Source organism: Caretta caretta, chromosome 1, assembly GCF_965140235.1.
Source record: "Caretta caretta isolate rCarCar2 chromosome 1, rCarCar1.hap1, whole genome shotgun sequence".
Lineage (NCBI taxonomy): Eukaryota > Metazoa > Chordata > Testudines > Cheloniidae > Caretta > Caretta caretta.
In genome coordinates this window covers 144,872,486-144,897,567 of record NC_134206.1, presented here as the reverse complement: position 1 = coordinate 144,897,567, position 25,082 = coordinate 144,872,486, and the positions used below count along the sequence as shown (strand labels likewise).

The window sequence follows — 25,082 nt, the reverse complement described above, 5'->3', positions numbered from 1 at the left end:
TTTTTTTCCCCTCACAATCATGCTATTTAATCCTAACAGAAGAGATTTTGTCAAGCACTTCAAAGTCCAGAGAGCTGCTAAGCCACCAAGCTAACATCTAGCTTTTCAAGAGAGAACAGAAATTGTCAGTTTTATTTATCACTATGATGGGTCTGAAGGGTGAGATTTTGTGATAATTACCATGGGTTACTAGCTGACACATATTCTCAGAAAATGTGTTTGAAAGTTGTAGTGTAGCTGTTGTACATTAAACCAGAGGATTTCTTTGCCCAAAGCACTGGTGGTTAGAGGATTCCCACAAAAGACTTCAGTGGAATGATTTCAACAGAGTTTTCACTAGGGTTGAATTTTCCCGGTGTTACTGGATAGAATAATTTGTTTTCAGAAGTGGCCTGAGTATTCTTTTACTCAGAAAGTTATATGTCACAGCTGACTAAGGGCCCAATTCTTTCCTTACTCACATGGAGTAGATCCTGGTTTCATGTATGGTCCCACTGAAATCAATAGTTCTCTTGATGAAGAAAGGTACTATTCAAGAGGACTACCAGTCCTGGCAGAATCAGACCCTAAATATAGTTTCAAGGAGGGATTTAAAAATGTAGGTGATGAACTAAATATACATGAAAACAAAAGGAGTCTCCAAAAATAACTGACATATACAGTTTGCTTTAAATACAGTTTGCTACTTGCAACTGTAAAGTAATTTGGTACTTGTGAGTTAGCCATTTATAAGCCAACTTTCATCTATTCCACCTTCACATTCCGGCTTAATATATGGGTATTTCATCTGTAAAATTATTTCAGACACTCATAAAATGCCCCTAATGCAACCATCAGTACTTAACCTCCTTCACGGCTGATCTTCCACTGAGCCTGCTGTGCTGCTGTCATGCTATTAACATCCCACTAAAGTTACTGGAATGTTAGGATGTACCTGGTACATTCAGCAGCACAGCGGGTGCCTTCTGCTTGGATGTGCCATACCCGCAATGTCAGGCAGCAGTCACAAGGTTAACACTGTAGTAAAGTATGTAATTTTTAGACAACAACTACTTACATACATAGAGAAATTGCTACACTTTCTATGTACAGATTGCTCAGGTTCCAGGAAGCAATTATGGACCAAGACCCAAAGCACGCAAATAATTAGCACTTACAAGTAATAAGTCATTTTATTTCCCTGCATGCCACCTTGTGATCTGAAAATGCGGATGGATTCCTCAGTTACTTTGTACATCTATATATGATTCATCCAGCCCTAGAAGTTTCTAGAGCATTCAAGTAATGGTATAATGCTACAAGTTGCTAATAAATGCGTCCAGAAAGCCTCCCCTGCAAATTTCCTGTCTTATTATATAGTTTGCTTACTCATACAACAGAATCATTTGGTGAATTGCAGCTAGACTCCAAGGGGAGGCCAAGGCTTAAAAACATACTTAGATTTCCTTATGATATCCCTGGGTGAAAAACCATTATCCCCCATTGACAGAGAAAGCCTCCAACTTCCTAAGGAGAGAGTACAGGGATTCTAATTGAATTATTGCATTCCTTTTATACTTACTTTTTCCTCATTTTTGTGTTATTATTATTAGTTGGGTGAAATTTTAATTCCCATGAAAATTAGGGATCGATACATATAACTAGAATCAGATTTAGTGAGTCCGGTTTCCATGCAAATTTCCCCACACAGCTCTGCAAACTCCTTTTTCTGGGATTGAAATACTCTGGTCTCTTCTTGAGAATTGAGTACCAAAGGTAAAGAGCCAGACTTGGAGTGATTTCAGTGGTGTTAATAAGTGACTGACTAAGCAGACACCAACAGAACTATTTCACATGTGTTCTCATCCAAATTTTAGAACATAAGTTTTCAGAAAGGAAAGGCATGAGCATGAACCCACTGCACCTCTTGGTAAATATTTTTTCACTTAGGGAAGTCAGAAGTAAAGACCCAGCTTTGACTTTCAGCACATAGTCATAACCCTAACTTCTCTGTTGACAAGTTCTGTACAGTGGTTGCCACTAAAGAGTCAACATTTGCCTTTTCTGTCTTTAGCTCCCTACCCAGAACAAAATCCATGAGGCAATGCTGTTGGGCAAACACCAACCCCTCCCTGCAGGAAAAGAGGTATCACCTAAGGTGCAGGTCCCCACACTGGCACAGAGAGGGTGCAAGTACACCCCTTTGTACCACTAGGGTGCAGATGGGTAGATTTGAGCCCATTCACAACAAGATTATGACTGTGTCTCGAAGAACTGCCAATGCCTTTTTATTTCTGGGTCATTTCTATCAGTGTGGCTGACAAGACTATGGTGTCTAAGATTTGAGTACTGATTAATATTTTTCCACTGAGCCCAAGCTCTTGTGTGTAGGTGGAAGTTTGGGAGGGCAAATTGGCCCCGCAGAGTTTTGCGTCCACAAAATGAATAATAGGCACAAATCAGATTGAGCTGTTTGAAGCATGGACTGTCTTCTTTGTTACTTGTCTGTACAGCACTTAGCATAATGGGTTCCTGATCCATGATTAGGGGCCCCAGGCACTGCCATAATATAAAGGATAGTAAGATCGGCTACTCAGATTTCTCTCATAATAGATACCCAGGATCAAACATGAGGACACAAATTTTACCGACAAAAAGAGGGGGGCCACCTTTACGGAAATTTAACCCTAAAGAGGATTCCCTCCTCAGCCACCCACCTCACATGATGCATCTCACCAGAGTCTCGCAGAAATTAACTTTAAATACAGCATCTTTTTGAGCGGAAGAGAAGTCTGTAGACACATTTTCATCTTGCCACCAGAGGGCAGAGCATACACATGGAAATACAACAGAGACCTCAAATGAACAATCTAGCACTTCAGCAGTCATGTAACAGGTTTCTCTGTTTAACATTTCAGTATAAAAGGCCCACTGTTACAGGTTGCCTCCTTACCCCCTACCCCGATATTAACCTACTATGTGCTACAGTACTTCCAAATCCAATTAAGCGTGTCTGAAATTTTCCCGATCCCCTTTAACCCTTCTCAGTATTCTCTGAAGAACACTTATCTCCCAAGAAAAGTCGCACAGGCAAGGTGCCCAGTTTATTTATTTAAGAAGATTTCATCTAGGAGCATTCATCAAAGCTAATACAGAATAAATGTCTTCATTTAGTAGTCTGAGTCTTCTAAGCCTTTGACACTGGGAATTGGAATTTCCCAATGCTATTAGCACTTAGCAGTAGGAGCTCCAGACCAGCCAAGAACAAGGGATTAAGAGGTATTTGTCTAAACTAATTTCACTCTGTATACTGGGTCTATAGAGACTGGTGTTAATCTGTGGGAATTGTGCAACACTGCTAATTGGCTACAAATTTAACAGTGGCAGGGTTCCCACAGGGGTATACTACGTATTCATTATACATATTCTTGCCACAAAAGTATTCTTGCATTAGAATTTGTGGCTTGGGGTTGCTGGTGCAGTGTTTGAAAGGCTGGCTAGCTACCCACCATTGTATTTCCTTTCATCTTTACCTGAAAAATTCTCAGATGCTTTGCATCAAAAACATCAACTTAAAAAAATTCACTTCTGTCAGATCAATTCAGAAACAATGTTAGGATTTCCGGAGAAAGATCCTCTGTGCACCTCTTGAAATAGCAAATAAGTAAGTAAGTAAATAAATAAATAAATAAACAACAACATAATATAGTACAGATGGTTCTCAAACTTTTTAAAATTGTGAATTAATTCTTAAGATGGAGAAGATGGAAATCCTCTTGTTACTCATGCTCCTTCCCAGTATTATGGAGAAAAGATGAAAAACTTAAGAACATAAGAACAGCCATACTGGGTCCATTTAGCCCAGTATCCTGTCTTCTGATACTGATGCCAGGTGCCCCAGAGGGAATTAACAGAACACGTAATCATCAAGAGAACAGGTAATCATCAGACTTGTGTCAATGGTTGTGGATTCTGGGTTACACTGCAATTTTGCAACTGTCTTGTGTGTTCTTCTTTCTAGATGTAGGGCTTTTATTAGTACAAAAACACCACTCATTGCTTGCAGCCCTCACTGTTCTAATCTCTCCAGCTCACTTTGTGGTATGGTTTTGTTGGGTGTTTGCTAACGCACAATTTTAGTGTTGTCTACAAATATGTGCATAGTTGAATTTACACCATGCAAACATCTGACAAAGGAGAGACATTAAGCAGTCATTCAGAGCACACAGATGTGTTTGGTTTCCTTTTTTACTTTTCTTTTTGCATGGGCACACGTGTGTGTTTTTGGGTTTTTTTAGTTTAGTTTAGTTAGTCAAAAAAGTCTCTGAAATCCCTTAAATAGTTTTGGACCAGGCTAGAACTGGCAGAAAACAGAACTGCTTGTGGACATTATTGTCACAGAAGTGGCTCCGTGGACCACCTGTGACTCCACAGATTACTCATGGTCCCCAGGTACAGATGAGAATGACAGGCGCCAACTTTCTTCTTTCCGGGTGGGTGCTCCACCCCCAATCCGCCCTGAGGCCCCACCCACACTCTGCCCCTTCCCCCCAAACTCCACCCTCGCCCTGCCTCTTCCCGCTCCCCCTCCGCCCCCTCTCCCGAGGCCCCGCCCCCACCCATTCCCATCCCCACTCCGCTTCCAAACCTAGATCACTCACAGAGTCTGCGCTTATAATGAGAACAACAGATAAAAGATTTTTCATCCTGAAAGACTCCAAAGTACTTTACCACACGCCTGTAGCAGCACCACGGAATTGCTGCCACTTCTGGGCTAGAAGACAATAACCAACCCACACACTGCACAATAGGAAGAGGGAAGAGTTTGGCCAAATATACTGGGACAAGCTCATAACATTAGGAAGCGAGACATGGAAATTTGAATATCCAGACAGATGAGACAGGACTTCAGTGCCTAAGCAATTCCAACTAGGTCTCTTCAAGTCAGCATACTGCAACCACTATTGGGTTAGCTAGACAGGTAGCCATGTAGAAATGAAGTTAACTATGCTGCCCCCATAGCACCTGCAGTTCTTGCAAGGTAGGGTATTAAGAGATAAGTATAATCAACGATAGTTCTCACAGGGCAGTTCAGAGCACTAGCTGCTAGGCCACTGGTCCAGTCAAACTGAACATTTTCATTTGTAGGCCACTCTAATAAGATTCATACGAACTTCAATAAAGTACAACGAATAGGAAAACACAATGGTAATCATTTAAAAATAACTAACTGAATTCTGAATGTTTTCAGGTAGTATCCCTTTTGCTAGCATTTTCAGATGTTTTGATAAAGTTACTTTTTAGAACTCTGGATGGTTTGTTCTTCAACTATTTCCACTTTCACAAACTTCAGCACAAAGCTAATGGTCTCTGGGATCACATTACTGGAAAGATGCTTCTCTCAGCATCCTCTGCTGCCATGACTCCAGTCAGAGGTAAAAATTAGGATAAAAATGCATCCCTACTTCACAGAGGCATTATGAGGATAAATATATTAAGTTCTTTGAGGAACTCAGATACTGTGATAATGGGGCCATATAAGTACCTTAGCTAGATAGAATATCAACTATCAAGGCATGCCGCAAGACACATTTGTTTTCCTGAGCTGAGGCAAGACTGAGATGACCCTAAGGGGTGAAATCTTGCTTTCAGTAGAGCCAATCATAGGTGCTGACTCCGTGGGTGCTCCAGACCTCGGGCACCCACAGAAAAAAAAAATAGTGGGTGCCCAGCACCCACCAGCCACCCGCCAATCAGCTGTTCAGCGGTGGTTGGGAGGCACTGGGGGAAGACAGCAGAGCAGTGGTGGGAAGACGCAGGGTGGAGACTCGGGGGAAGGGATGCAATGGGGTCAAGAAGAAGTGGAGTGAGGGTGGGGCCTGGGGGAAGGGGCAGAATGGGGGAAGGGCCTCAGGGAAGAGCGGGGGTAGAGCACCCACCCGGGAAAAAGAAAGTCGGCATTTGTGGAGTCAACAGCAAAATTCCCATTGAGTTCAATGGGGTCAGGATTTCACTGAAGGAGATCATAAAGGCTGGATATCTGTTTTCCTGCTGCATTATGATGTACCACAGGGAGAAAGGAGCTTTCTGGTGTACTCTGTTTGAGTAACTGTTTTCTAAAATGTGCCAAGAAGCATCTGGAGCAAAGGGTAGGTGCTCTTTGTTATGGAGTAGGTGTATACATTGAAAGATAACAAATAATAAGGTAATAATTTAGGCTCATGTAGTCCCCTCCATCTCCATTGGCAGAAGGGATGGATCTCAACCAACCTTTTTTAATGAAATTATGGATAAATGGCTAACATGCAAGGCTAATCCTTTCACTTTTGGTGGGGATTATAACTCAGTAAGAGAAGCCATTTTTAAAGGGGAATACTGAACACCCATTTAAGAGACACAATTAATAAATTAAAAAGCAGAATTGAGTTGGAAACTCCACTAACTTTCGACACAAAAAAAGAGTGATTTAAGGACTCCCCTGAAATAAAGTTCCAGGAAATTATTGGTATTCACTGCTGAGTTTTTTTAATTAAATATAAATGTACTGGCCACAATATTAATAGATGCCTTAACTTATGCTAGTAAATTAAGGTAAATTACTGAAGTCTGTGGACCTGGCACATATTATCCTATTGATAAAATGCAGAGACTTTCTAGGTAACATCAATTAGAGGCCGATAGCATTCCTACAATATAATTGTAAGGTATAAGCCAAGAGCCTTACAAATAAGATACAAAAAACATACAGACCCTAGAACAAAGAGGATTTTTTTCACAAAAAACGGGTTTTGAAGCCAACATAGAACCTTTATTGACCCAGATCTTTAGGATAGAATCTAACTGGACCCATACAGTGATCTTCTTTTGATGTCTGCAGAGCATTTGTCTGTGTTGAATGGAGGTATCATTTTACCTTTTTATAAATGAAGTGGGGAAAGAGGGTTAATTTAGTTAAATGTATTCTAACTTTATATATCAGGGCAAAATAAATTGTATCCAGAATCTACTAGAACTAAGGCTTACCAGCGAAGATGAAAGACATCTGTACCAATAAGCCATCCTATGAAATGCCTTCAATTTAAAGGAATAAGGCTCCAATTCAACAAAGTACTTAAACACGTGCCTAACTTTGTACACAGGAATAATTCCAATGACTTCACAGGGACTACAGGATTTTGCTGGATTAGGGCCAAAGTGAATTTAGTGACATTATTTCATTAAATTCTAACATCTGACACTTAACAAGTACACACATAAACAAACTACTAAATAAACAAATTTAGGCTAAGGCCAGTTTAAGACTCTAAAGAAGCTAAAACGAAAAAGGTCCATGACAGAAGAGAAAGAAATTAAGCATAGACAACATTTACAAATTTCATTTGCTTCATGAGCATCATAACTTCTACCATGCCTACCAACCATTGTACTCACATTCTTTTGTAAGACTTAATGGGAATTTGTAAGAGGGTTGTGGGAGTTGTTTTGGTAGGTTTGTTTTTTGCAAGATATATGTGTAGAGATGCCAGCCTGACAAGCTTGGTTCAAAAAAGGGTTTACAAATTTGTTTGACTTGCCCCTTACAAACTATCCCAGTGAACTAGGCTCAACCCAAAATAAACCACCACAGCTCCATAATGTTTGCAGATATCTTAATAGAACAACGTTTTATAGAAAGCTTCCATGGACAGTTTGCAAACAAACAAAACAAAAATGAATAAACAACTGCCAGATTGCAGATGCAATTTAAATGTGAACCACGGTAAATTTAGAAGATTTTTTTCACTTCATCCAGCAATATCTATGTGGTCACATTTGTCCTATTACAGGGATGCTCAAATACTGTGGTGATGTTACCTTTATAAATGAATTAGACGGACAGATGCCTGATGATACATTGGTGAGACCATCAACTGGCAGTGGACAAAATAAGAGTCAGATTGATGATAATCACAAACAGAACAAGAAAAAAAATTTAAAGGAAGTTATTTTAACAATAATTGAGAAAGTGAGACAAACAAATCACAGTGCTACAGGCTCTATGGTGACATTTAGGTCCCTTTAGACTCACAAACCCATATTCTCAGCTACATAAGCTAGCATAGCATCATGAAATCAACTGAGCTGTTCCAATTTATACCAACAGAGGATCTGGCCCATGAACTAATCCAACAAGTGTCAGCTATGGGGTGGCTCCTTATCACCTTTCCACAGCACTACAAAATCTTTATGGCTCTGCACTGCTCAGAATCATTCAACTTTGTAAAAGTATAGTAAGTGGCAGGCACCTTCTCTTCCAGTTGATTAACAACTACATAGCTACCTCAGTTCTTCTAATGTGTCAGACTGTGATGAATGGTTGATGTTACTGTAAACTTTTGTATCTGATAACCAGCCTATTTTCTATATTTTTTCCCATGTTTCTTTAAGAAAATTATGGGCAAGCAATGAAAGAGGTATTCTAAACCATAATTAATTCCCTGACCTCAGAGTTGCATGGAATCATCCTGACCAATGTTAACCTTGCACAATGTATTTTTCTATGTATGCATTTTGCAAGGCTGTGTTCCATATTAAGTTGCAACCAAAAACTGTGTATCTGAAGTAAACTTGTACACGTAACTTCCCAAGTTCTATGCAGAATCATTGTCTAGCATTATTAGCAAAAGAAAAGCTAATGGAAACATGCAAAAATGTGTGTGTTCAGAAGACCAGTTAATGGAATAGTCTTCATAAAGGCTTATTTGTTCAGCTGGTTAAAACAACCCATTCTGAAACAGACATGTGTGAGCTCATTAAGGAAGAAATCATGACTTTGTACGATGACCAGGCCTTCAAAATAATAGTAATCAATACAAATGTAATGTGTGCTTTTGACTAGGGCTGTCAAGCAATTAAAAAAATTAATCGTGATTAATCGTGCAATTAAAAAAATGAATTGTGATTAATCGTACAATTAAACAATAATAGAATACCATTTATATACATATTTTTGGATGTTTTCCACATTCTCAAATATATTGATTTCAATTACAACACAGAATACAAAGTGTACAGTGCTCACTTTATATTTATTTTTATTAGATATATTTGCACTTTAAAAATAAAAGAAATAGTATTTTTCAATTCATTTAATACAAGTACTGTTGTGCAATCTCTTTATCATGAAAGTTGAACTTACAAATGTAAAAATATGTACAAAAAATAACTTCATTCAAAAATAAAACAGTGTAAATCTTCAGACTGCTATAACATGAAATATATGGCAGAACACAGGTAAAACACAGAGCAGGAGACGTACAATTCTTCCCCAAGGAGTTCAGTCACAAATTTAATTAATGCATTTTTTAAATGAGCGTCATCAGCATGGAAGCATGTCCTCTGGAATGGTGACCAAAGCATGAAGGGACATATGAATCTTTAGCACATCTGGCACGTAAATATCTTGCAATGCCAGCTACGACAGTGCCATGAGAACACCTGGTCTCACTGTCAGCTGACATTGTAAACAAGAAGCGGGGAGCATTATCTCCTACAAATGTAAACAAACTTGTTTCTCTGAGAGATTGGCTGAACAAGAAGTAGGACTGAGTGACTTGTAGGCTTTAAAATTTTACATTGTTTTGTTTTTGAGTGCAGTTATGTAACAACAACAAAAATCTACATTTGGAAATTGCACTTTCACAATAAAGAGATTGCACTACAGTACTTGTATAAAGTGAATTGAAAAATACAATTTATTTTGTTTATCCTTTTTACAGTGCAAATATTTGTAATAAAAATAATAAAAAGTGAGTATATATACTGTACCCTTTGTATTCTGTGTTGTAATTTAAATCAATATATTTGAAAATGTTGAAAAACATTTAAAATATTTAATAAATTTCAATTGGTATTCTATTGTTTAACAGTGTGATTAAAAAAGTGATTAATCACAATTCCTAATGCAATTAATTTTTTTTAGTTAATCGCATGATTAATCGACTGCCCTAATTTTGACACAACACTAGGGAAATAAACATCTTTTGTAAATAATGACATCTTCATAGCAAAGACCCTGATTGCAGCAAACACATACATTTATACACAAGTAGTCCCATTAAAGCCAAAGGGACTATTTATGTGCATAAGTGTTTTCAGGATCAGGGCCTAAGAAGGGAGGTTTAGGCACATAGACACACTCTCTCAGATGATGTCGCACCCCTAGATATATTACAAATCTGCCAAACTCTTTGAAATCCAACAGTTTTCTACCATATAAAGAACAAGGAATTATTCTGCAACTTAAAGGTAAGGGTGAATCAGAGGTTCCTTCTCATTGTATCTCTATCAAGTATGTATTATCTAATAACAAACAAAAACTATGTCTTGTGACTGTAGAGACTGTGTCAAGATACATTCCACCCCACCCCAAAATCCCTGAAAGCACCTTCATGTTGCCTACAACAGTCAATAATGCATTCTAATGCTCCAAAAGACTTCCATCTCCAATAGATACCAAAACATACACTTCAACTTCATCAAAAGTGCACACTAATGTGAAACCTTAACAGTGAGCTCATATCTTTTATATGATATTACCAGATCGTTTGGGAAGTTATTTTGCCTTATAACTGCTGGGATCATTGTTGGGATTTTGTGTCAGAGTGCAAGGTGGTGAAATTGAGTATCTGTTTGTGACAATGTGGGGCATTAGAAACGAGATTGACAGTCTTCTCTTATAAAGGCTCCACTTTGTCTCCACTAGACTTTATCAGCCAGAAGAGACACAGATCCACTCACAACTTGCAGCACAAAACTCCCCCAGCAAGTCCACAGAGAATAAAACTGGCTGAAATTCATGCAGAGAAGACCCACTATATGACCCTCCCAGAGCAGGCTCTGACCCCATAGAAACAGAAAGCTTTGTCTAAATCCAAGCCATTTTAGGTACAAAGTACAACTGAAACTCACAGCAAGAAATACTTGACAGTACCTCTGAATGGAGACGGTGAGAATGTATTGTCTGGAACAGATCCACTGATTGGGATTTTGCTGATGCTGTGGTGGAGGCAAGAAGTTCCTTTCTTGCTTCCTGTACAGCTATGGCAAAAGGTTTAAAAACTCTTTGTAGCATAATCAGCCAAACTCAGATCTGAACTTCTACTGTCATTCTTCAGCCATCTTCCCTCCTGCTTCTTTCTCAACCATCCTGTACTCCAAGGTGACCTGAGAGGACAAAGCTGAGCAAGAGGGTACTTGGGGCCTTCATTATGCTTGTTAAGGTCTTACAAAGCCATACATAGAGGGATATGTTGGATGCACAGAAACCAGTCTGGTTCCATTAAGCCCTGAGGGATGACCATCAAAATTTGTTTTTTGCCTGATGCGAGAGGCATGCCCCAACAGCAAAATGACAAGGACTGTGGTGAATCCCTGACAAAGGTTTCTCCTTCACACTTCTAGTACCAGAAAAAAAACAAAAACAAAAGCCAGAGTGTTATCAGATACGTGCATGCAGTCAGCAACCAGTGGCAGCATCCCATCAATTTCCCAGAGACCATAAAATACTGAGCTAATGGTGAATAATTGTTATCTGATTGGAAAATGAATTCACTAGAACAACCAAAGTGACTCCAAGGTGAGTGCAGTGAGTCAATGCTACTAAGGGCTCAGCAGTGCAACGTGGTAACCTACACACCTATACCATTCCCACTCTAACTCCCGAGACTCAGGCACTAGGAAAACACTATTAGCTCCAGTTTGTGCATGGGAGATCTCCTGTATTCAGTATCTGCTGCACAGCTGTACGCCACCTTCTCAGAGAGCTGACACATGATGAACACACAAGCACCTGACCAACTGCAACTGGGGTAACAGAGGTCACACACTGTCAGGTCTCTACTATACATGCAAAGTTAGGCGCCTATTGCATGATTAGGTCCTGATCAATTAGGACTATATTAGACCCTAACTTTGCATTAAACAGCTTGGATTAGGCCCATGGATTTCAGAATTAGGTGATATTTGTTCTCTGATTCACCCATGAAGCCACTTACAATATCATTTTAATTTTTTTCTCATTCATTTCAGGTTTTCTCACATGTCTGAAGTGAAGAGGTGCACCCAGATGATGTTTGAGACATATGACTGCCCAGCAAAGCTCTGTATCTGTGTCCTCAGCCCACCTGCCTAGCACAAATCCACATACAGCCTTTCCAACAGGCACAGTGCTTAGGTCAACCAAAAATGCAAACCCAGTAGCCTTTGTAATTACAAATCCATGTGTAAGGTCTCAATGATAATAGCATAGGAAAGTTTCCGTTCCATCCTTTTCTTGATGCTCTGTCAGTCAGTTGCTTGTCACCTTGCTCCAGATTTCCAGGAAAAATGAACACATCTAAAACCAGCACATATTTCTGACTTGTTCATATTCACATCAAACAGAGGCTAGGCTATTATATTCTTCTTCTTGATGTAGTCAAAAACACCTAGAGCCTTAGATAGATAATTTTTAAAATAAATCTGAATAAACAAATAATAAAGAAGGGTTACGTCCCATTCTTCTCACACTCTGAAAGGCATACAAATAAATTGTGGGTAAAAGATTCAAATTATTTGAAACAGGGGCTACCTGCAGCCACGTTCATTAGAACCGAATAATTTTCAATTATTTTGTGTTTAAAACTCACTTAAGTATGAAGAGTTCTCAGATTTGTACATTCCCAGTTCCCTCATCTCAGATCCCTAAATTACAGGAATTCCCCTTTGTAAGGCATAAAGTAGGATTCCTCTCTCTCTTTTCTGTCCTACCTAGCAGATTTTTTTTCTGGGGTCTCTGCAGCTAACATGCTTTAATAAATTTATAACTAAAAGTCATTTACCACTCCTGAAAACTAATCGAAGGACCATACTCTGTCACTGTGTAGCACATTTCTAGAGTGATGCTGACAATGACTGGGGTTGCATAACTAACTCTCTTTGCACTTCTGTTGGTCCTAGGGCACTCAAGGGGTTGACATAACAAAAACAGAGTGTGTGCATTTTCAGTGGGAACCTGCACAGTAAGTGACCTTTGAGCCTTCCACCTGTCACTGAACATTCCAGCCATACACCAAATTTTCTTTGTGATTTGGTAGCAAAGACTGCACAATCTCAATGGGGCCAACCAGCTGTCCTAATATTTCTTGACAGTTGGGAAAAAATATGTGAATAGGGCATGTCCTCCCAAAAAATATCACTGTGTCCTGAGAGCTCCGTATCAGAAGTCACATTTGTCATCTTATATTGGTTTACAATTACATTTTTAAACCTGCTGGAACTGTCAGTGAAATTATTCCACCTTAGGAGCTTTTCATTGTCTTTCTACCTTGTCCCCACTCTCAAGAGAGTTTTAAAGCCAGGATTTTTTCATTTTAAAAAGACAGCATCAGTGGAAATTGTTATCTGTGTCACAAGATGTATTTCTAGAGTGGGTGGTAAGCTTCTTCACTACCACATAAAAAGGAAGCTGCTCGCTTTTTCGTGTGTGTGTGTGTGTGTATAATATTTCCTACCCCCTTACAAAATTATGCTAATACATACACCTGCAGTAAAGATGGTAAAAGTTTCCAGCACATGAGATGAACAAGGAAATCTGCAAATCCTATTTTCACATACATCAGCACCTAACTGCAGCAATTACAGCAACCAGAAAGATGCTCAAATGTTTATTTCTCCATTAGGACTTTACCCCACTATCTAGTCTAAATGGTGCAGTAAATCCCAATAGAAACAGCTTTTATGGTGATACTGTTATTTTTACAGCAAATTCAAATATGCTGTTGGTTTTTAGTGGAGGGAGAACGCTACTAAGACATGATCTGAAAGGAGCAGCTTTCTTTAAATCCTTCATTTTGCAAGGAGATGTGCCTGTTATCAAATACCTTCCCACAAAGCTATCACTGGATATGGAGGAGAAGGTGACGGGAGAGAAGTAAACTTAATTATTTCTCAAACAACATTTCATAACTCACTACATATAACAGTAGCTTTGAGTGGATTCACAATGAAAGGATTCCAGACAGCCACCCTCACAATCAGATTTCAGTCTTTCCTCATGGGCCTGGGACTCTTGACTTCACTCTGGGGTAAACTCTGATGTTCTGAGACAGGCTTGCATCTCTACTTTATTACGTGCTCTAGGAGTCCATAAAGGGGGCCAGGAGTCAGTTTTGTTCCCAGCTCTGCTAATGACTACCTGGGGGACCATGGGCAAATCATTTGACCTCTCTGTGCCTTTATTTACCCCTTGATTAAATTGGGAATAAATAACACCACCTCACAAGCAAAGTTTATTTAGTTAATGCTGGTGAAGAACTTCAGTGCTAGATGCTGCTTAATTAGTGCTCAGCTATTTGCAGAACTTTGGTGGGCTCTCAGCCCTGCCCATCTTTTCAGTCTGTTAGAGCAAAAACAAAGTTGTGTGCACTGACAAAAAAAACATTCAAACGTGTGTCCTGTGGGCAGGAGAACAAACACCCATTTGGGGGGTCTTTACAATACAAGGAAAGCAGTGGAACCAAGACAAATGTGGAGGTTTACGAAAGCCCTGAGAGCTATTTAGATGGCTATTGACCCCGCACACCACCCAATGTCCAAATATCTCTCTAATTGAAGGAAACTACAAGTCTGTCAAAACACTGCAGAGCAACTCTACTTCCAATATGTTTATGCTGCCATCGTAGGTACACATGTATCCGATCACCCAGCTACAGGTAAGAAACTTGCATCCTAACATGAAGTTAAGCAAGGTATAAAAGAGGGTGTGGCGCTCCCAGTGATTTTGGTAATGGCCATACTGCTCTTCTGCAGAACTCAGCTGACCTGGGAGCCGAGCCCCAGATTTAAAGGGACAGATGTGGAAATATAGACCGCTAGCATTTCCATTAAAAAATAAAAGGCTATATATTTATATTGAAAGGATATTACAGCATCACTCGAGTGCCACAAGAGCAGCGTTTCTTACAGGATTTGGTCACTTGTGCTTCCAATCCTGGTGAAGCTAAGAAGTGAGGCATGCAAAGCGAATGGTAGTTTGTGAAGAGCCAAAGTTAAACAATCATTCTGGAACATCAAGAAACTTTTAGCCTGAGAGAAGGATGAAGATTTGTGTCTGGTCTTATTTTTTCCAATCTGAATTGTCTGCCTTCAGCTTACACCAATTCCCCCTTGTCACTACCCATTGACAGGAAACGAGTGAAATTCTGATCCCATTGAAATCAGTGGGTGTTTTGCCATTGACTTCAGTGGGAGGGCAGGCTTTTCACCCAAGCTGAAGCAATACTGCAATTATTGGAGAAGCTTCAGCAGACAGGAATTGGGTCTTGCAGTGCCTTTTTCATCAAGTTATATCCAATATTTTCTATTGTGCATCACAAATTAGCAAAAACATCAAAACAGAGTGAACTTTTAAATCTCACTGGGAATTTGGACTGCAGTAACACAGCAGAAGGTTTAGTAGCTGCTGTCTTTGTCTCTCTCTGATTTCCGATTATCCACTGCAGGATGCATCCTTTTAAATAATATGAAGATAGATAAAAATTGAGATATTCTGGATAAAAAGTTGCTGGAGTTTTCTGGGGGGCAGGAGGACTGCACATATTAAGTATATCTGCAGACTTCCACGTGTAACTGCAAACCTGTAATTCCAGAATGGGGTTATCAATGCTGACGTCTGCTAAACGTAAATTGATCATTTGCTGTCAGCATATCCTATGTGTAATTTCTCAGGAGGCTTGTCTAGTGGAATCCCTTAGATTTTTGGTTTATGACTTGTCATTCAAGCCATTTAAAATAATATTTTAATGGTTTTCTCCTTTAAGTTTTCTTTAAATACCCAGGACAAAGCAGTAAATGTTCAAGAGTTCCTTATATAATATTCAGCAAACAAACTTCAAGGCAAACTTAAGCAAGATCCTCTTTTTGTTTGTTTTATTTTATTACCTGTTGTATATCTTTAAAACAATGAACTTTAAGTAGTTTAATCTCAAGGACTGTGTCTAACAACATTTTGTTTGACCTCTTTCTTTTATGCTGCATTTCAACCATAGCATAATTACATATCTAAGGCCCTTCCTCATCTCCATTACACACACACACACACACGCTTAAAACCTCTCCAGCGCATCATCAAGGATCTACAACCTATCCTGAAGGACAATCCCTCACTCTCACAGACCTTGGGAGACAGGCCAGTCCTTGCTTACAGACAGCCCCCCAACCTGAAGCAGATGTTCACCTGCTACTACACACCACACAACAGAAACACGAACCCAGGAACCAAACCCTGCAACAAACCCCGGTGCCAACTCTGTCCACATATCTATTCAAGGGACACCAACGTAGGGCCTAACCACATCAGCCACACCATCAGGGGCTCATTCACCTGTACATCTACCAATGTGATACATGCCATCATGTGCCAGCAATTCCCCTCTGCCATGTACATTGGCCAAACTGGACAGTCTCTACGCAAAAGAATAAATGGACACAAATCTGACATCAGCAATCATAATATTCAAAAACCAGTAGGAGAACACTTCAATCTCCCTGGTCATTCAATAACAGACCTAAAAATGGCAATTCTTCAACAAAAAAACTTCAAAAACAGACTCCAACGTGAAACTGCAGAACTGGAATTAATTTGCAAACTGGACACCATCAGATTAGGCCTGAATAAAGACTGGGAGTGGTTAGGTCATTATAATACCTAAACCTAATTTCCCCACTACTAATTTCCCGCTACTGTTACTCACACCTTCTTGTCAACTGTCTGAAATGAGCCACTCTCATTTCCACTTCAAAAGTTATTTTTCCTCCCTTGGTATCCTGCTGTCAATTGAATTGTCTCATTAGACTAACCTCACACTTGGTAAGGCAATTCACATCTTTTCATGTATTTATACCTGCTCCTGTATTTTCCACTCCATGCATCTGATGAAGTGGGTTCTAGCCCATGAAAGCTTATGCCCAAATAAATTTGTTAGTCTCTAAGGTGCCACAAGGACTCCTCCTTGTTTATACATTAGAGTTTGCCATCATACATTTACTACCTTATGTCTAGTCAATCAAATCACTCAACTGGCTGAAGAATCTTTGCCCATTAAGTGTGAGTATCAGGAGTCTTGAAGAATGGAATGGAATTATCTTTGATAAATCACTCTGTTCTTAAGGGATAAGGGGACCAATGGACTGGGTAAGTTTTTACTAATTATATTATTCACTTTTATCGTAGTAAAATCAAACAGAGAGGGGAAGATAACATACATACTGACACATAATGGGAACACATTGTAGAAATAGCCGGTCATCATTATTGGAATTTTCCCATTGTTATTTATACATTATGGCCATATGAGAAATCCGTAAGATTTTCAAATAGCAAATGTCAAGGTACTGTATAGCTACGAAGTTGGTAAAATAAATCAGTTAATGTGTCAGGTAAGTATTAAGTAATCATATTGTCAGAATAAGTGAGTAGCTAAGAGAGGAAGACAAAGGAGAAAGGAAAAATTCTAAAGGAGAGGAAAGAGGAAGGAACCGATTGGGAATAGGTAGGGGGAAGAGTGTGATGGCCAAGGAGAATAAAGGAGAGGATAAGTAGTGTGTTATGGGTAGACCCTTAGGACCTGTTCCAATCACATGGGAGTCCTTCCTACTGCTAATTTAACATCACCAGGGAAAGTTTGATTTTCATTGTAATTGCTTCTTTGTTACCTAACATATTGGACTTCTTGGACAAAAATAGAGCTGCTTGAACATTTTTCATGCAAAAAATTTCAATGGAAAAATATGTTTTCAGAAAATTAAAATGAAATGAAATTAAAATTTTCATGAAACATTTGTTCAGTTTTTGAATAAAAACAAATCTGAACACATATTTTTGTTTCAATTCAATTTTTTTTAAATGTTTCATTTTGATTTGGGGTTTTCTCCCTTCCTGAAACCAAAATGAAATGAAAATTCTTTTATCAAAATCTCAAAAAATTATATGAAAAGTTTCAAATGAAATGAACACTTTTTTCATAAAACTGTCTCACAGAAATTATCAATTATTTTTCAACTACTCCTCGGCAAAGCATACTTCCAATGTTACACCATATACCCTATTTATGTTCCAGTATTATACTCATATTTAAAAGACCACAGCAGGGAACGAGGAAAGTATAAACTCAAAATAACAAAATAGTAAAAAAGGTACTCCAAAGGCTGCAGTTATTCAGCATGGTACAATGTATACATCCCTGTGCTACACAGTCATACATATGGTGGTAGATCAGTTGATAGGAAGTATGGTAACCATTTATGACATGAACTTTATGGCTACTCTGTTATTTTGTACATGCATTTCTGAACTGAAGGACAGTCAGTCAAGGAAAACAGCTTGAATAGGGATGGGTTTAATGGAATGTGTCCCAGGGGAGCCAACTGAGGTCACTCAATTCGGGTGAACTGCAAAGAATGGGGCAGGCAATGCCCAAAGCTCGTGGATATTCCAATACTTAGATTTACCAAGCCAGCACAAAACAGCTTCTGTAATACCTCACTAGTTACCCAGAAGCCAACAACACAGTTCCCTTAAATCAACCCATCCTTAAGCCTCCACCCAGAAACCCAAGTCAAATGTGATGAGGATTACTGAAAATTTTATTCATCGTATACAAAATTTCTACCAATCCCAAAGGATCGGAAACATTACCTCCAAGGTTAATGAATATTTCAGATCTTACCCAAATACACGCTTACAGCCAATTCTTATTAACTAAACTAAAATTTATTTAAAAAGAAAAGAGAGAGAGTATTGGTTAAAAGATCAGTATACATACACACATGAGTACAATTCTTGAGATTCAGATTCATAGCAGAGATGGTGAGCTTTGTAGCTACAAAGAGTTCTTTCAAAATTAGCTCATAGGTTATAGTGCAATGTTTGTATTCAGGGTGATTCCAGATTGGGATTCAGGAGATCTCAACCTTTCGACTCAAGCTTTCCTTGTATGAAGCATTAAGCAGGTCTGAGATAAAAAGGATCAGGACCCAAGCCCTTTTTTATATTGTTTCAGGCCTTCTTTGATAGGTTGGAGTCCTTCGGTGAACAATAGGCAATTATGGAGACTTATTCCTAAGCATCACCAGTAATTAGTTACCCAAATTAACACAAGGCAATTTATCCATTAGGCAGTCTATCACAAACTTCAAAGAGACATATAGACAATGACATTATTGCACCAAAGATTCATCTAAAATGTTAATATTTCCTTTGGATCTTTGAATCAATAGCTATAGTGACAGAAAGGAACTGTCTGTTTACATGGTTAACATCTTAACAAGATATGAGTACACACATACAATTAGTATTACCTCTAATTTCCAACAATATAGGTTTGCATTTCAAAGTTCTAGCCTACCTACCATGGAATGGCCCTAATTACCATTTACATACCTTTCTAACATCTTTCTAATGGTTGACTCTTGGTTATTTATCCTGCAAGCTGCTTAACCCTGTCTGGCCATACGTCACACTTTGTACAAGATTCGTTGCAATTATATAACAGTGGTAACAACAATGGTTTGCATGGTCATGTTTTAATTACATAACCTCACACACAGGTGAAGAAGATTAACTATAATCCACTTCACCACCATTAAACCAATCCAAATCTAGGTTCTCTTTGTAGTTAAAGGTCTGTACTTCTCTGAGACAAGTAAAATGGTATCTAGTTTGACCGAGATGTACAGAACTCCCAGACAACACCACCATCAGCTAAATCACACCCAGTCTGGATATGTTTTTTAAAATATTTCTTTGCCTCTCCCCACACCCCCAGGGCACATATTGGGCCTTACCACAACTGTTTGCCCACTGGGACGTTTTCCTTAAATTTTCTCCTTGTTTCAGTGATCAAGTTCTCTGCAACCTCTTTGAAGTGAGTCCAGATAGATGTTAAGTTGGTCCTTCTTAGCTGCATCTTCCTCTCTTATCCTCTAACTGGCCTCCTATCTTCTCTGCTTTTCTGCACTACTCTCTACCTCTCTCTCTCTCACACTGTCTGAGTATTTAGATTGCACTCATTACCATAGCATCGCAGCACCTGCTATAGTTTATTGACCTTACAAATGAAATGCTAAATTGGCCACCACACTACTTCTGCCCCCAAATCAACTAATTTAATCACTATCTAAATTTTGCCTACAAAGCCAACATTCATTTTCCTTGAAATATAATATGCATCAAACCTTTGCTCACCTGAATGTTCATATAATGTTAGTACAAGTCTCAAGTCCAGTCAAACCTTTGGTACTAGAAACCTCTACCTGGCTTGTTATACTGACCATGCCACCTCCCTGTTTGCATACTCCACTGGCTTCCCCCTTTTTCACCTCATCAAACTCAAGCTTTTAGTCTTCACCTTTAAGGCTCTCTCCATCACATCTAGTATCGTATCATGCTATTACTCCTCACTTTCATTCTGCCAGCAATACCAGTTTTGATCACCTTTATCTGTTTCTTCCACAAGCACCTTCATGCTTTCTTCCATGCTGCCTCCCTGCCATGGGAAGAACATCTCAACATCATCTGTAAAACCAGCACCTTATCCTCCTGAAGACCCATCTCTACAGTGATGCTTACAAAACACTGCCACCTGACAATGGCTCAGCAGGCACCAAGCTCAGACTGCTGCTTGAGATGCAAAATATGCTTATTTTACTGTTACATCATCTTCACCCTTCCCCATTCTCATTAGTTTCATCACTTTTTTGCATCTTAAGGTACATCTTGGATTGTGACTGCTCTGGTACAGGGACTGTCTTAACTATACGTGTGTACAATGTGCTATGTAGAGCAAGTCCTCCAGGATGTGGAGACATGCCAAACTTCCTGTACGCTCTTCATGCAGTCTTTAGTTTCCCTGTGATACTTCCTGGACAAAGAACCCCAAGACAGGGCAGTCTCAGACTGCAGCTGCACAGAGCAGTAGAAAGTTTTGTTACCTCATTTCTGTACATAGTTCCTGGTCATAATAAAGGGTTTATCTGGACACTGGTCTGCTCATCAATAAGATACTACATGGCACCAAGAGTGAAAGGCACAGTGTGCTGGAAGACTCAGTCAGAGAGGTAAAATTGCAATGGCTGCTACAGACTTCAAGTAACTCCCCTACCCACCCTGAGGATGGGAAATGGGAAAGGTTCGAACAGCAATTTGAGCTGTATATGAAAGCCATAGGGGCAAATAAACTAGATGATGAGCAAAAGTTTGCTCTGCTCTTAACAGTGGCAGGCACAGAAGTCCTAGAAGTGTACAATGCATTCCAAGAAGATGGGGGTGGGAGAGAGAGAGGGAGAGAGAGGAAAGCTGTGCAGAAATAATGCAAATGTTTGAGAATTATTGTGTCCCTAGGGAAAAGATATTAAACTTAGGTCAGGATGAGAACACAGAATGAAGGTGAAACAATAGAGGAGTTTGGCAAAGACTTAAAACTAAAAAAAAATCAGCCCTGTGAGTATGGAATTTTAAAAGACTCTTTCATTAAAGACCGGATTGTTTTCAAGAGTAACAAAGTCCATGAATGGTGACTAAGGGAAATGAATCTGATATTAGAAATGGCAATATATATATATATATATATATATATATATATATATATTTCTTATAGGTTGCTTGTTTAGTTAGGACATTTAGAGAGGGATCCCAAAAAAAGGGAAGATGTGCTATAGAGTAAGTTGTCCATGAAGTGGAGAGATGCCACACTTCCTGTACACTCTTCATGCAGTCTTTGGTTTCCCTACCTGAAGAGTTTCCTAAAACAAAGAAGCCCAGGACAGGGCAGTCACAGACTACAACTGCACAAAGGAGTAGAAAGTTTTGCTACCTCATTTGTTTCCATAGCTCATATTCATAATAAAATGTTTATCTTCACCCATGTCCGTTCATCAATAAGATACTATATACAGCACCTCATGCAAAGAGGCCCTAATCCTTGATTGGGTCTTCAAGGTGCTACTGTAAGACAAAAAATAAACAACAACAGTATAAACATCATGAGGCTAAAGACCATTTCTATTTCACCAAAACGTCCATTGATCATTTTTCCCCGTTATTTGTCCACCTCTACTGATGACCTATGGTGCCTATGTATGCACAATTGATGCACTAGTCTTGAAGGAAACAATAGTAGAAACAGAAAGAAATACATGCCCTGCAAGTTCAAGGCCCTGCACAGAATTTATGGGAGATTTTGTTTCCTTAATTTGAGAAGAAAACCAGGCCTGTGAGTTTTGAGCAGAAAAGCAGGTCTATAAGAAAGAAAGAAAATGTGTCTCTTACTTGGCATTTGGCTATGGACTATATTCATGCTGAACACCAAATCTCAATTTGGCCAGTATTTATTTCCTGAAAACACAGAGCGAAAACATTTTTGTGGGTATTCCTAGTCAAATCGTCATCCAAAACACAACCTGAATCCAAATATCCAGGAAGTGAGCATGACCCTACCAGTTTACTTGGAAAGATCCATTCTTCCTGTTCTAGTGGTGCTTCAAAGTAGAAGAGGAAAAGCAGTTCTGATTGTAATTTTAGAGCGGTTATTCTGAATGTAGCCAAAGATTTGCTTTGTCAAGCCTATACAAAATGGAAAGCTGACAACAGTTTTATTTTGTGATGCTTCATTGACAGAATCTCTTACATGAAACAATTCAGAAGCCCAGCCACTGAAGCTTATCCCTTTTTTATTTGCCTCTTTCAAAACAGGGGAGATATTTTAACTGTTGCAGTCTGTCTTGAAATAAGTATACAGTGCATGGCTACTGTGTGTTATCAGTTAAGCGAAAGAAATCAAAGACAAATAAGAAACAATGAAGACACGACACACTGAAGATACTGACAATACCATAGAGCTGATGGTTTTAGGAATACTAAGAACTGAGCTTAGAAAAATACTACTAAACATTAACACTGGTTCTGTTCAGACATATCTTTAGTCCATTAAAGTATTAACCTGCTATTTATTTCTCTTTCTTCGTTGCTTTCCTAATCGGGATTTTTTTTTTAATTTTTGTTTCTTTATATCTTTTCTATGGAATTGAATAGTGCTGAGCTGCTTTTACCCTGAGAAATCACATATCACTGGATTTTTGTTTAGTTCTAGGCATAATTTGCGACAATTTAACTTGAATAGCAATTTTGTATTCACATCTTTTATTTATTAAGGTTCTTCAAAATACAAGGAAAGCAGGGGGAAACAAAAACCAGTTCTACATAATACAGGGACTGTCACGGTGGGGAAAAATAAGGACAAAGAAAGAAACGTTATTTTTTTAAAAGAAAAGATATTGGCCCTGATTGTCTCCAGCCCAACAATGTACTCAAAGCTGGAAAGGGGAAAGTTGATAGCAGGGAATCAGTCGTTATCTGCCCTTTGCAGCTCTAGTTCTAACTCTGGCAGAAGTTAGAGCAACCTTCAAAGTCCATCAAATTGAGGATGGAGGGCTTTGGTGTCACCGACCTGCCAGGAGGGGAGAGTAGCATAGAAGACAGCTGCAGCAGCTTTATACATAATGGGAGATTCCCCCATCCTTCCAGGGAATTCACAATTATCCAGATGCTAACAGTAATTGTCCCCTTTGCACCACCTCAGTGACCAAGAACCCTGGGGAGAGAATCTGGCCCTCTGTATTTGTTTGTTTTTAATATTGGTTTAAATCATAGCAGGCACCCACTTGCACCTGATCTGAATTTGACCCCCTGTTTTTGTTTCAATATTTTCAGCAGTTTAACAGGTAATCTGCTGAATGAGTAACCACATGTTCCCCAAAAAGGTCACTGCTCCTGCAGAGTGGTAGACATGTTTCCAAAAGGTATAATACACAGTATTGCCAGAATCCACTGGGAAAGGCTTGGTCATTTCATAATCATTTTCTGTTCTTCGGGATCACTGAAGTCATGGGTAAGAGAAGATTTCAGGCAGATGCAACAGCAGCATATTGTTCATTTAGTCATGGTCTATCCTTCATTCTCCTTCTTGCTTTCCTTGGGAAAATAATGTTAAATTAGAAAGTGAACGCAAGTTCTGGATATTTACCCAGCATTTGAGGAAAGATAATGAATCATGATCTAAATCTTGTTATAGGTCTGATTGAGCTCTCCCTGGTGGACATTCACCTGACTGCTGTGAGGAGATCCAAACCCTGAATGCCACATGCCCTTAGCTTGCTGGGGGTGGACCAAGTTTAGGCCTTGGCCTGGGGCCTCTAGGCACACACTACAGGTTCAGACCTTGTGTCTGACATCCCTCTTGACACTCCCCACAGTCCAATTGCCTAGCCCTAAAACTAGTGCTGTCTCCCCAAAACCTTCCCAGCAGTTCTTACACATTTCCCAGAACGCCACCAAATGTGAAAGCCCTCTGGTTTACAGCTTACTCCTTCAGGGGCATGCTGTAGTAAAAGTAAACAGACACACAGACTTTGCACAGGACTCTAAAACACCATTGCTCCATACTTAACAACACAAGACAGACACAGGGTCTAGACAGACTAATGAACATGCCTATCCACATTTCCGCTTCCTCACTGTTCTGGAGAGTTCTTTGGGCCTGGGCAGAGCCCTTTCCCCTGCAGCTCATGACTTTCAAATCATGGAGTTTTTCCAGCCCCAGTAGCTTTCTCTTCTGCTTCCACTAAGTGGTGAGGGATCCTCTTCTTTATGACCTCCAGCCCACTTTGTCAGGTAACTTCCTGATGAGCCTCAACATGTGATCACAGAGCTTTACCAGCTGACATCATTGCCAGGCAACTTCTCCCCTAATAAACCAGTTCTCCTGGGTTACGAGCCAGCCTTTTCTCTAGTATGCTTCTATTTGAATAGAAAGCCATCCAAATTTCATGTCTTTCTGCAGGTAACTCTGTACCATCCCTTAGAACAGAGAAGTCAACAAAATGCACATTCAGTATAGAGTTTGCAGCCTGGTAAAGATACATACACCAGAGAGTTCATAATCTCATGCAGAATTCATAAACTGTATGTAGACAAAAAGAAAAGGAGGACTTGTGGCACCTTAGAGACTAACCAATTTATTTGAGCATAA

The 25,082-nt window shown here is 39.3% G+C and overlaps 1 long non-coding RNA gene across 1 annotated transcript in view; it reads left to right on the top strand.

Moving 5' to 3' along the window:
- Positions 1 to 13,410, top strand: part of LOC125642304 (uncharacterized) — a 128,183-nt gene extending 114,773 nt beyond the window's left edge. The window contains exon 3 of the long non-coding RNA XR_007358362.2: positions 12,049 to 13,410. This is a non-coding gene — a long non-coding RNA (uncharacterized LOC125642304). The remainder of the gene's footprint in view (positions 1 to 12,048) is intronic.
- The last annotated feature ends 11,672 nt before the right edge of the window (positions 13,411 to 25,082 follow it).